The sequence below is a fragment of the Meriones unguiculatus genome, chromosome 11, assembly GCF_030254825.1.
Source record: "Meriones unguiculatus strain TT.TT164.6M chromosome 11, Bangor_MerUng_6.1, whole genome shotgun sequence".
Classification (NCBI taxonomy): Eukaryota; Metazoa; Chordata; class Mammalia; order Rodentia; family Muridae; genus Meriones; species Meriones unguiculatus.
The window spans coordinates 21,475,080-21,487,517 of NC_083359.1; the positions used below are offsets into that span (position 1 = coordinate 21,475,080).

Below are 12,438 nucleotides of genomic sequence, written 5' to 3' on the forward strand. Positions count from 1 at the left end.
CTCCGCCCTTTCCGACTCGTGTTCGGGTCCTCGGTTGGGTCCACCGACTCAGCCTGACTTAAGGAAGTACAGTTAAAACTGCAGTTAAAGGCGTGTGCCGTCGGGTCTTGCCTCTTCTTTTTGAACGCAGTGTCATGTGGTGAAGGCTAGACTTAAACTGGCTGTGTAGCCAAAGCTGATTTTGAACTACTTGATGCTCCTGCTTCTGTCCCGCAAGTGCTGCGATTGTAACAGGCGAGGATATAGAGGAAGAGCTGGGTTTAGATTTCCGGGGATTGCGCTGAAAGCCCTTTCTGTGGTTCTGACAACTCCACAGAAAAGAATGCTTGTCTGTGTAGCAAGAGGGACAGGGAAGCAGAGGAATACTGATACCCTGGCAACCCGATGACCTTCCCCTTAACACTCGTTTAACTATGTACTGTCCCCCTGTGTTACAGATCCCTCATTAAGTTTTTTGTAATTTTACCTCTTGGAACATTATTTCCGTCGGAGTGCGCGTGTGCTTGCCACAGTGCACGGGTGGAGTCAGGAGTTTTCTCTCCTGCCTTGTGGGTTTGCCACAGGTGACTTTACCGCTTGCTCAGTTCCTACAACACAGGTCAGGGTGGAAGCCACCACTAATATCAATGTGAACTAAAGGATACATTTATCTATTTATTTTAGTGATATGGATGCTAGGAAAGTGCCTTATTATGGAGTTAGGTTTACTCCCATCTCCCAGCCTTGTTCAGCTTTTGTTCGTTTTTGAAAGAGTCTCACTATGTGGAAGGTACGGCCGGCCTGGAACTCAAAGAATCACCTGCCTGAGTGCTGGGAATGCTGGGATCAAAGGAATTCGTCACCATGTTCAATCTTGTTTAATTTTTGATACATTCTGGATGGTTATGGCTCATAACCATATATAATGAAATCTGGTGTCCTTATGCATACAGGCAGAACGCTGTATACATAATAAATAAATCTTAAAAAAAGAAAGAAAAAGTGACAAATCAGAGACGATTTAACAGGATTGGATACTCCCAACTCTGAGGAGAAGAGAGAGGAAAGGACAGGGAAGCTACTAAGGGGCAGTGCAGACAGAAAGGAGAATTTATTATTATCTTTTTATTTTATTTATTTATTTATTTTTTTCTCTAGCTCTTAGCAATTTATTGGGCTTGAGTAATCATCTGTCTTGCCTCATGAATAATTTCATTCAAGTTTTTTGTTTCTGTTATTTGCTAAATTGAAAAAAAATGGAATTAAAAGTTATTTTACCTATCAGTGTCTGCCTCCATTCTCGGATTTACACAATGAGCTGCTTTTGAAGTGGAGTTGAATTAGGCGCTGGGCAGGGAGGAAGCCGCTGTGGTCCCAGTACGCAGTCAGGGAGCGGAGGCTGAGAGAGCTGGAGACCAGCCTGGGGTGCGGAGCAAGACCCTGTTTCCAAACGCTAGTGGGGGTAGCCTCCAGACGGCTGGGAGGTAAGGAGAGGCTGCCCTATTATCTTTTTAACCAGGACAGTAATAGATAGGCTGTAGAGAGAGAACGCAGGTAATGACCAAATGAGCCAGAGAATGAGAAGGAGCCGGAAGAATAGAGCAGATCGCTAGAGTTAGTGTGAGGCCGGACAGAGGAATTCAGAGGCTGAGGGAAAAGCAAAATTGAATAAATCATCTGGGAAAGGTGTTTGAGCCAGTACAGCTGAGTTGAACCAGCCAGCCCAGAGCTCAGAACTTGAAAGGATGACCTTATTCAGCAGTAAGTCTCAGAGGTGAAAAACGTTCTAGGCCTATCTTAGATTGTAGGGAAGATAGAAGCATCCAGGACTAGGCCTAGATGGAAGTAGTAATCCCAAACAACCACAGAAACAGGAGAATAAAAGTTCCTTTTACACTCACCCACTAAAGCTGAGCATCTCTTCATCAATTGCTCTCTGAAGCATTGGCAGATGTGCGTAGTTGGGGCCAGGAAACCCTGACTCTGAAGGAGGAATCAGTAGATTTGACTCTTGGTCCACGAAAATTCCCAGGTTCTTCTGGCAGAGCCACTTTCTAGCTGCAGGATATTTGAGTATCAGCCAGGCTTCTCCCAAAACATGCCTGCAAATCTGGGGAACGACTTCTGGCTTTTTTCTAACCCACTGGTCATATCCTCCAATCATTCAGAGATGGGAAGCCTATTCAATACCCTCCTCTCTCACACACACACTCACTCACTCACAAACACACATTTGGGTTTGGGGAAAAGATTCAGAGTTAGCCCATACCATGTTGGCAGAGAACCCTTTCTGGCAGTGCCCATCATTCCTGGTCTGACGTTCACTGTGTGCCATCATGTGTTGTCTTAACCTCTGTGCTGTGCCTTCTCTTGTGTCCTCATGGACTGCTTCCATTCCGCATAAAGGAAGCAACCCTTGAGAAACTGGAAAGGCTTCTGAGAGAGCCCATGTCTTCCTTTTGTAGATGCCCACAGGCTGTCCTGAAGGAGGGCTGTGACCTCGGGCTCCACTCGCCTTTGCCAGCATTCAGAGCTCTGGAGGTGGGGGCTCTTTGTAGATAAGTGAGGGATTGATGTGTGTGTGGTCAGGATCAGTCAGCCAAAGCGCTGGGCAGATGGCATTCCATGCTTGAAGATAATGCCCAAGTCCTTCTGGCTACGCAGATTCCTGGTGACTGTTTTCATCAGGCCCCTGCATGGTCATAACCCATCATTTTCCTCCATACAACACTTTACACCTTACTTGTCTGCCCAGAAGGCCCTCTACAGTCTATGTTCCTCACAGCTAAAACTAAACCTCCTTGAATCTCATCTCAGATTGCCAGGAAGTGTTTGGTGACACCCAAGTCAAGGATAGGTTTCTTTGGTGCTCTCATGGCCATGCTTGTAGTCACTGGTCCTAAGCTCAACACATGCCTACTGGACTCTCCGGGGTTCCTTTATGAGTGTCCTGGGGACAGGACTGCTCTGTGTCTGCCCACATTTTGTGTTCCCAGCGCCATGTTGAGGACTTAGCCTGCAAGAAGATCCTAGTCTTCACGGTCAGACTCACAGGCTTACTTTTAAATGTCAAAGGTATGGTGTTCCAGAGAGAGGGGTCAGCATGGGTGCAGTCTTGGCTTTGAGAGCTTAGGTAGAAGACAGTGAAGGTATTGGTTGCTGAAGAGTCAGAACTTCGTCCTGAAGTCTCAGGTAGTCTCTTCAGGTGAAGAGCTGAGAGGCTCTAGACTTGATGGTTTTTCATAAAATCTGAACAATGGAACTGTTTTTGTTTTCCAAGGCAGGGTTTCTTTGTGTAGACCTCATTGTCCAGGAACTCCAACTGTAGACCAAGCTGGCCTTGAATTCACATTCACAGAGAGCCCTCTGCCTCTGCCTCCCTAGTGCCAGGATGAACGGCGCAGCACCGCCACCCGGCAGCAGTTACCTTAGGCGGGTGCTGGCAGAAGGCGTGCTCAGTGTTTCTGCTGTAGATGCTTAGTCCCAAAGCCAAAATGAGAGAGAGATGGGGTGCAGTCGGGGAGGGGGAAGATAAACATCTGGAACTGCAAAGCAAACACCCCCACTCCGGCTTAATTTTTCCTCATGTTTAGAGACGCAGTATGTTCAGGATGGCTCAAGTGGCACTTGGGGCGGAATGCATTCAGGAATGCAAACGCACACTCTCTTGTGCACCATCGTATGCTTGTACAGGTCAGAGAACAAGTTCTCTCCATGTACAACTTGGGCCCTGGCAACAGAGCTCAGGTTGCCAGGCTTGGCTGCAAACAGCTTTACCACTGAGCCACCTCACCTGCCCGTTTAAAACAGCGTGTGAGGCTGTTTATTCCTGTCACTTTACACTGTTTCATACTAAAAAGGAACCCACACACACTTGAGTGTACATACATCCATGCATGTGTGCGCATGGATGTATGTACACTCAATAAGACTGGTTTTATTTTATTTTTAAATATTTATTTATTGACACAGACAGGGTTTCTCTGTGTGGCTTTGGCTGTCCTGGACTCACTTTGTAAACCAGGCTGCCCTCGAACTCACAGCGATCCACCTGCCTCTGCCTCCCTGCGTGCTGGGATTAAAGGTGTTCGCCACCACGCCCGGCTCTATTTTATTTTTTAATGTGTGTATTTGTTACACAGGCAGGAGTGCTGGTGAAGGCCAGAAGAGGGTGTTGGGTCCCCTAGAGCTGAAGTTACAGATACTTGTATACACTGAACATTTTTTTTTTCTTTAAACTTTTTTTTTAAACTGAATATTTTTTCCTTTGTATATGAGTGTTTTGCCTACATGTATGTCTGTGCACTTCATGTGGATAGAACGCTTGTCCAGAGAGCATGAAGCCCTGGATTTGATGTCTGGTACCATGAACCAGGCAGGATGGCACAGGCCCTGCAATTTCAGCACTTAGGAACAGGAGGGTAAGAATAGTCACATGTGGAAGAAGGCAAGCACATCAGAGTTCTCTGTGGCCAGCTGAGGTCTGCAGTGCACAAAGCATGCTCTGGAGAGCCGAGGATCTCGCAGATCTTGCTGCCTGTTTTTCTTTCTCTCTTTTTCCCTTTTTATTACATTTTTTAATATTAATTACAGCTTATTTACTTTGTATCCCAGCTGTAGCCCCCTCTCCTTAGGGAGACTGTAACTGGTCTTAGCTACTTTGTGGGTATTTCTTTTCTCACCCTTATCCCCCCCACCCCCATTTCACCCCCTATCACTAGATAGGAGAGAAAGGATAGGATAAGAGAGAGATCTTTGAATCGAATTTCTTTCCCCTTGTTTCTTCTTTGAGCATGAATACTAACAAACTGCCACCAACCCCCCCAATGACCAACAACTGCCCACCCTACAGCATTGCAGAGCTCTAGCGTTTATACACCCTCTGAAGAGTCCCCGCAAACGTCAAACAATCACAGAAACTATCTGCAGCTGGCAAAACCAGGCCTCAACCACAGCAAAGAGGCAAGTCATAGTCAGCTGCCGGGGACAGTCTGAAGCCGCCCACATCCCCACACCTGGGATTAAAACCAGAATGCATCCTTACGCTATTTCAGTGTTTTTCAAGAAACAAAAATTCCGAAATTCTCAAAAATGTCACCACAGGAGACAGCCCAGCACCGAGCAGGCTCCCAGCCTCCCCCATTGCATGCTTCAGTGGGAGATGGGCTTACCTGTAGGTCACAGCCTGCTCGCTAACTTCATGTTGGCTAGTTCTGTCATCACCACAATTGCAAAGTGGGCTATCCACTGCTGTGGGGAGCTACCCACCAGTGAAGGTAAATGGGGAGAGGTAGTACAATGTATACAAGGCATAACACTGGGCACGTTCCTGGCGACTGTTGCGAAGGAGGTGTGAAAGGGTAAGGAGTGATACCCTGGGAACAGGGACGTGGGGGTCTTGCTTCAGGACAGACTGGGAACTTCCCAGCAGGCAAGTGCGAAGCCAGCACTGGTCTCTGCCAGGCATCGTTCCTGTGGTATAGGAACACTCCCTCTGCTCCCATCTCCTGAGCTTACTTGCTTTTTTAGGTTTTTTTTTTTTAAACAAGGCCTTAGAGTGAAGTTGCCTTGAGTCTCAGAAGACTGCTTTTGCATGTGAGTATGTGGCATATGCTCGCTTGTGTGGGCATCTTGTCATTCTCCACCTCCCCTGAGACAAAAACTCTTTTTGAACCTGGAGCTAGATTGGCAACCAACAAGGTTCAGGAATTCTCAGACTCTTCCCCACTTAGTGGAGCTACAGACATGTGTAGACTTGATTTCTCCCCGATGTGGTGGTTTGAAAGCTTGGCCCGTAAGAATGACACTATTAGGAGGTGTGGCCCTGTTGGAGTAGGTGCGGCCTTGATGGAGAAAGTGTGCCACTGTTGGGGCAGGCTTTGAGGTCTCAGATGCTCAACCTATGTCCAGTGTGGCACACAGTCTCTTTCTGCTGCCTGTTGGGAAGGAGGTGTGGTAGGCTAAGGAGTGATGCCATGGACCAAGGACTCTTAGCTAGGCCCGGTGCCTCACGCCTGCAATCCCAGCACTCAGGGACGCAGAGGCAGGTGGATCACTGGGAATCTGAGGCCAGCCTGGTCTACAAAGTGAGTCCGGGACAGCCAAGGCTACACACAGAAACCCTCTCTTAAAAAACAAAAAAAAAAGAGGTAGAATTCTCAGCTCCTGCAGCACCATGTCTGCCTGCCTGTGGCCATGCTTCCCTCCATGATGATAATGGACTAAACCTCTGACACTGTAAGCCAGCCACAGTTAAATGTTTTCCTTTGTAAGAGTTGCCATGGCCGTGGTGTCTGTTCACAGCAATGAAACCCTAACGAAGACACCATGCAATAACTTCGTTTGAAAAAAAAAAAAAGTCTATTGAACAGACACTGAAGTAGGTGGAGGTCTCTGTGTAGAAACACATTAACTGAGACAAACATGGTCTTGAGGCTGCTCAGGGTCTGACAGAAAGCCTGGTCTAGACTGCGGATGTGGGCAGAGAATTGTGCTGGAGAAGACCAGGGTTATCATAAAATGTCCCAGACCCTGATGACCGTCACCTAGGGACTTGTTAGAGATGCGCAGTCTCGGGGCTGATAACTGGCCAGGTTACAGTGAGGTTCAGGACTGCCCTGAGGCTGCACATCCGGTCGGATTCTCTAAAACCATTATCCACGTGTAGGCCTGTATCATTTCCTCCAGCAGCACCTCTTGTCCAGATAAGCCTGGCTTCTCGGCCTGGTGTCAGAAAACCGGACGGGAACCTGGCCACCTCTTTTCCACCTTCCTCAGACTTCGGCAGGTGTCCGGTTTTATCCCTCTGGGGGTAGGGGGCGTCGGCTCTGACTATCCCCACACTAGGCTACACGGCCTAGGTGCACACACCTGTCTTTCTTATCACACAGATCTTGTAGTACCTATGTATTCTCGGGAACACTCACACTAGGTAGAGGCGTAAGAGAGACAGGACGACTGGACTGCCAGGGCTGTGTGAACTAAACCTTTATAACCAGGAGGGGAAGCTGAACCTCTTTGTCATCATGGACCTCCAGGTGACATTTAGTCCTCCTGGTGAACCAAGACCTGGAAGTGCAGCTGCCCGAGTATGACTTGAGCTTTGATCTGGGACAGATCATGGGTAGTTTTGTGTCCCATGAAGGTTGTCACAGACACTTGGGACACTTTCTCCACTACTTCTAAATGCTTGGAGTTACTAGTCTTGCCTCTGTGTAAGTTATTTAATGTGTTATCTCAGAGGCATATGTATTTCTTATAACATCTTTATATATATATATTGCTCAAACATAGGCAATAATTAATTAAAATTTTTTTTTATTTAAAGTTAAAATAATTCTTTAGAGCAACTTGGGGTTCTCTTGTAATTGTGCATGATTCCTTTTACATTCTGGACATTAAAACAACCTGAGGTGGTCTATGAGAAGGCTCAGAGGGTAAGGAAATCTCCAGGAAATAAACAGACATTTCAAGAAGGGTTCCACTGGGCGTAAAAAGGCACAACACTCAAGCAAACGAACAAAAACCACCACAAAAACTCTATAGCTCAGTGCTGCCACCTTGTGTTCACTCTCATGCCTACTTTCGTCGTCTGTAAATCAAGCATAAAATCCATCTCCCGTGTAGGAGGTGTCTGGGAACCAAAATCAGGCATTACCCAGTGATCCCTGTCGCCAGCCTTCATTTAATTTTTAGTTTAGTACTTTCTCATATGATTAGGACGTAATATAGACTTTTATTTAAAAATATATGGGCTTGTAGATTGAGTTATCCTTGGGTTTCCCTTCAGGGCAGTAAAGGTATTCTGAAATCTCTGTAATGAGGAGATTTCGTTCTGATTGGCCCTCACGCACGTTCCCCACAGGTGATACCAGGGCCCTGAGCTAGTCAGGGGAAAGCCCCATGAGATGATGGTGATATCCGGCTTGAATTCAGGCAAAGAGATAAAAGAAAATGCAGGTGTAGGATGGAAAGCAGTTCTGGGCAGCGATTGTGGCCTTGCGGTGGAGCAGAGGGAGGTACTGAGAAAAGGAGGTCACACAGTTGGGTGCGTTTTCAAGCCCACAGGAGCTTGGGTGCCCAGCTAGAAAAGCTGGCGGCCTGGCGGGCTTGTGGCCTCTGATGGAGTGTGACCGGAGAGTTGTAAGCTGAAACATTCTTTTTCTCTTTTAGTCATGATACACAGTGCCTCAGGCAGGAGTGAGGGTCTTTTCTCCAGCTTCACGAGGTGGTGGCCATGAACCTCTCTGATGCCAAAATCAACCTCCACCATGGTAGCCGGATATATTTCAGGCACTAGACTCACCTTAAGGTGGACTCAGCTACACAAGAGAGAAAAGAGAAAATTAGAAGAAAAATTCGTTCTCCACAGGTCCAGAGGTTCACCAACTGAGCAATCCTGTCCTGACTGTGTCCTAAAATCACAGGCACTCATTGGTTGACTAGCAGTAACCATCTCCCTGGCACTGAGAACCAGTGTTCTTGATGTAAGTAACAAGAGCCCTGGTGTCACCTGTGGGGAATGTGTGCCAGGGCCAATCAGAAAGAATCAGGGCAGGCACTGAAGCAGAGTCCGAGGAGGAAGGCTGCTTCCTCTCCACGGCTTGTTCAGCCTGCTTTCCCTCCTCCCCTCTTTTCTTCCCTCCCTCCCTCCCTCCCTCCCTCCCTCCCTCCCTCCCTCCCTCCCTCCCTTCCTTCCTTTCTTCCTTCCTTCCTTTCTCTCTTTGGTTTTTTGAGTCCGGGTTTCTAGGTGTAACTCACTCTGTTGACCAGACTGGCCTTGAACTCGGAGATCCACCTGCCTCTGCCTCCCAAGTGCTGGGATTAAAGGCCTGTGCCGCCACTACCCTGGCTCAGCCTGCTTTTTCTATACTCCAGGACTGGCACCATTCACAATGGCTGAGCCCTCCCATGTAAATCAGTTTCTTAAATTGCCTCACTTGGCTTGCCTGGGCACCAATCTTCTGGAAGCATTTTCTCAAGTATGATTCCTTTTTCTTAGGTGACTGTTGGCACAATGTTCTTGTGGAATGTATACAATTTCACCTTGTTCATTCAAATGCTGATTTCTCTACCCAACTATCTGATTTCAATCCGGATATTGCACTGTGATGTTTATTTTAAGCATCACCTGTCTCAAGTTTGTGTAAACATGCCACCATTTGTTCTCCATATTGTTAATTAAACATCCAGCCAGTGCTGAGCAATGGAGAGAATAGGATGGACATCCTGATCCAGAGGGGAGGAGAAGGAAGCAAGTGAGAGGAGTTGGAGAGGAGAGATCGGCAGGAGAGGACTTGGAACCAGGAGGAGAGACGAACCAGACCTAAGATATGACTAAAAGCAAGTATAATGTGGGAAGTCTGAACGGTAGGAAACTCTGTGGGCTTGGAGGTTTAGATGGAGTAACTATTGCCCAGAGCTGTGATCTAGGTTAATTAAATAAGTCCTAGTGCCTGTGTGGTGATTTGTGTATACAGCTGGTTTAGGACTAACCACTGTTTGACTAAGACACAAATCAATATTAAATATTAATAGTCAATAACAGATGACTCTAGCTTATGTCAAGTGGACAGAAGACTAGTCAGCATAGGCACTCGAAATGATGCCTGTCTAAGCCAAGAAGTGTGTTGCCAGCAGCATTGCAGCTAGATCATCCTTCACACTCCGACAGGAATTCTGACGCCACAACGTCTGTGTTATGCTGTTTATTAAAAAAACAAACAAACTAAAAGACAAATGCTTTTTATGATTTGTTGAAAGTACATATAACTGCCAGTTTAATTTTTAAAAAAATATATTAAAAAAATTTTTTTTACAAGTAAGGGTGTTTTTTATTTTTATTTTTATTTTTTTCAAGACAGGGTTTCTGTGTGTAGCCTTGGCTGTCCTGGACTTGCTTTGTAGACCAGGCTGGCCTCAGACTCACAGTGATCCACCTGCCTCTGCCTCTCAGAGTGCTGGGATTACAGTGTGCACCAGAGCACCCAGCTAAGTATGGGTGTTTTGCCTGCATGTATATCTGTGCATCCTGTGTGGAGAGGGCATTAGAGCCCTTGCAACTGAAACTACAGATGGTCGTGAGCCATCTTGTGGGTGCTTTGAATTGAATTCAGGTCCTCAGGAAGAGCAAATGGTGCTCTGAATTGCTGAGTAATTAGTCTAGCTCCCAGTTTTAATTATTTCATTCTTTACTGTGCACGTGTATATAAAAGCATGGAGTGGGGTTTCAGGCCAGAGGACAGGCAGTCCTCTCCTCCCACTGTTTGAGTCCCAGGCTGGAACTCCACTTGTAAGGCTAGTGGCAAGGCTTTCACTGGCTGAGCCTTCTCTCCAGTCCCTGATGCAAGTTCTGTGTGGTTCTTCGGAAAGCTTTGCCCATCTTCTTTGATGACCATATGTAGGCCTGTGCAACTGGAACCAGAAGTGAGCCTCCCCCCACAATTAAAAAGTTAATTAATTCAATTTACATCTCGGTCATAGGCCCCTCCCTCTTCTCCTCCCCAGTCCTACCCTCCCTCCTGCATCCCTCCATAGGAGAGCCCCACTCCCTACCCAGACACCCCAGCTCATCTAGTCACATGAGGACTGAGTTTGTCTTTCTCCCCTGTGACCTGCTAAGGCAGTCCCATCAGGAGGAAGTGATCAAAAAGCAGGCAACATGTCCATGTCAGACATGTCCCCCCACTCGTCTAACTAGTGGGTCCAACATGAAGCCTAAGACGTCCATCGGCTACTTATAAGTAGAGGCCCTAGGTCCAGATCATGCATTGTCCTTGGTTGGTGCTTCAGACTCCAAAGGCTCCTTTGGGCCCTGGTTGATTGGCTCTGATGGTCTTTTTGTGGAGCTTTTATCACCTTGAGGTCCATTTGTTCCCTCTCCTCCCCCCTTTCCAGTAAACTTCCTATGCTTCGCCTAATGCTTGGCTGTGAGCCTCGGTATTTGTTTCAAGTTGTTGCTGAGTGGAGCCTCTCAGAGGACAACTCTGGTAGGCTCCTGTCTGCAAGCAGATCAGAGTATCCTTGATAGTGATAGGAGCTGGCTCTCTTCCATGGGGTGGGTCTTGGATTGGGCCCGGCATTGGTTGGACATTCCCTCAATATCTGCTCTATCTGTTCTATCTTTGTCCTTGTTGGTCTTGTAGGTAGGCTAACTCCCCCCACCCAACTCCCGTCTCATCCCATTTATGAAAGAAACAGCAAGAAAAGATACAATGTAGGAAAAACACCAACCATCCTTCATATCAGGCTGAACAAAGCACAAAAATTTGGAACCCTTCACAAATTTGCCTGTCGTCCTTGCACAGGGGCCATGCTAATCTTCTCTGTCTCGTTCCAATTTTAGTGAATGTGCTGCCGAAGCGAGCACTAGGCTAAGTTTTGGATTGAGGTTTTTGCGGGTGGGTTGGTGTTCGCCTCCATCCACTTGGAGTCTTGTCTAGACTCCTCTTCAGTCCTCTTCAGTCTCCATGGCCCCTGCTACTAGAAGTCTCAGCTAGAGTCCCCCTAACATCCTCCCAGAGGCCTGTTCCAATTCAGGTCTGCAGCTTGTGGCAGAGAGGCCCCCACCCACAGTTTCTCTTTTCTCTGCAGGCCTTCTGCCCTCCCTGCAGACCGCCATGCCACCCACCGACCTGCCCACTTGCCACCCCATTGTCATCTGGGGGCTCACCAGCCGTGTGGCCAGCCAGTAGCAGGAAGCACCACAATGTGCGAGTAAGGGGTGGACAGATGGAAAAGGAAGAGAAGTGGAGCAGCTTGAGCAAAGAGTGCTTGAGTGAACTGGAGAGGAAGGTGGAGAGGAGTAGCCTCTTGTGAGTGGACAGCCCTGCCACTTGGGGCCAAGGTGAGGTCCCAGCCCCAGCTGCCGCTGAGGGTGCTACCGCTGTCTGGGTCTGTGGCTATGCAGCAGCATCAGGGGTCAGTGTTGATGTCCAGTGGTTCACAGTATCATCAGGGAACATGGGGATGTTCCTGGTTGTGGTGGCTGCTGGGGACCTCATGGATATCAGAGGCTGTGCAGAACTGGCGCAGCCCCTCACTGGCTTTTGCACTCTGGAGAGTCAGCCCTGCCCCTCGGTGTGTGTGTGGGTCCCTGTCACTCATCGGGGTGGTGTGGGCGCAGGGGTGATGCTCCCCCCCTCCCGCTCTTGACACCTGCTGTAGGTATGAGAGCTGGCCCCAGTGCCATGAGAGCGGGTGAGCTTGCCCTGTTCTTCCCCAGCTACAGCGTTAGGGAGAGAGGGCCCTGTACCTGGGCAGCACAGTAGAGCTGGCCCTGGTGGGGGCAGAGCAGGTGAGCCAGCCTCGAGGGTGAGAGCACAGGAGGGCTAGGCCTCTCACTTGTCCGCTGTGAGGTGACTGTGGATGCTGGGGTGATATCCCTGCCTTTCTCCCCACTCATCACCTGCTGTAGTCTGAAGAGTTAGCCCAGTCACTGGCTGTTGCACTCAGGAGAGA

General features: G+C 48.1%; 1 non-coding gene across 1 annotated transcript; it reads right to left on the minus strand.

Annotated features, from left to right (window-relative positions):
* Positions 1 to 11,240: 11,240 nt before the first annotated feature.
* On the minus strand, positions 11,241 to 11,347 carry LOC132646643 (U6 spliceosomal RNA). Its single transcript, XR_009584892.1, has one exon. It is a non-coding gene; the product is annotated as a U6 spliceosomal RNA (small nuclear RNA).
* Positions 11,348 to 12,438: the final 1,091 nt, after the last annotated feature.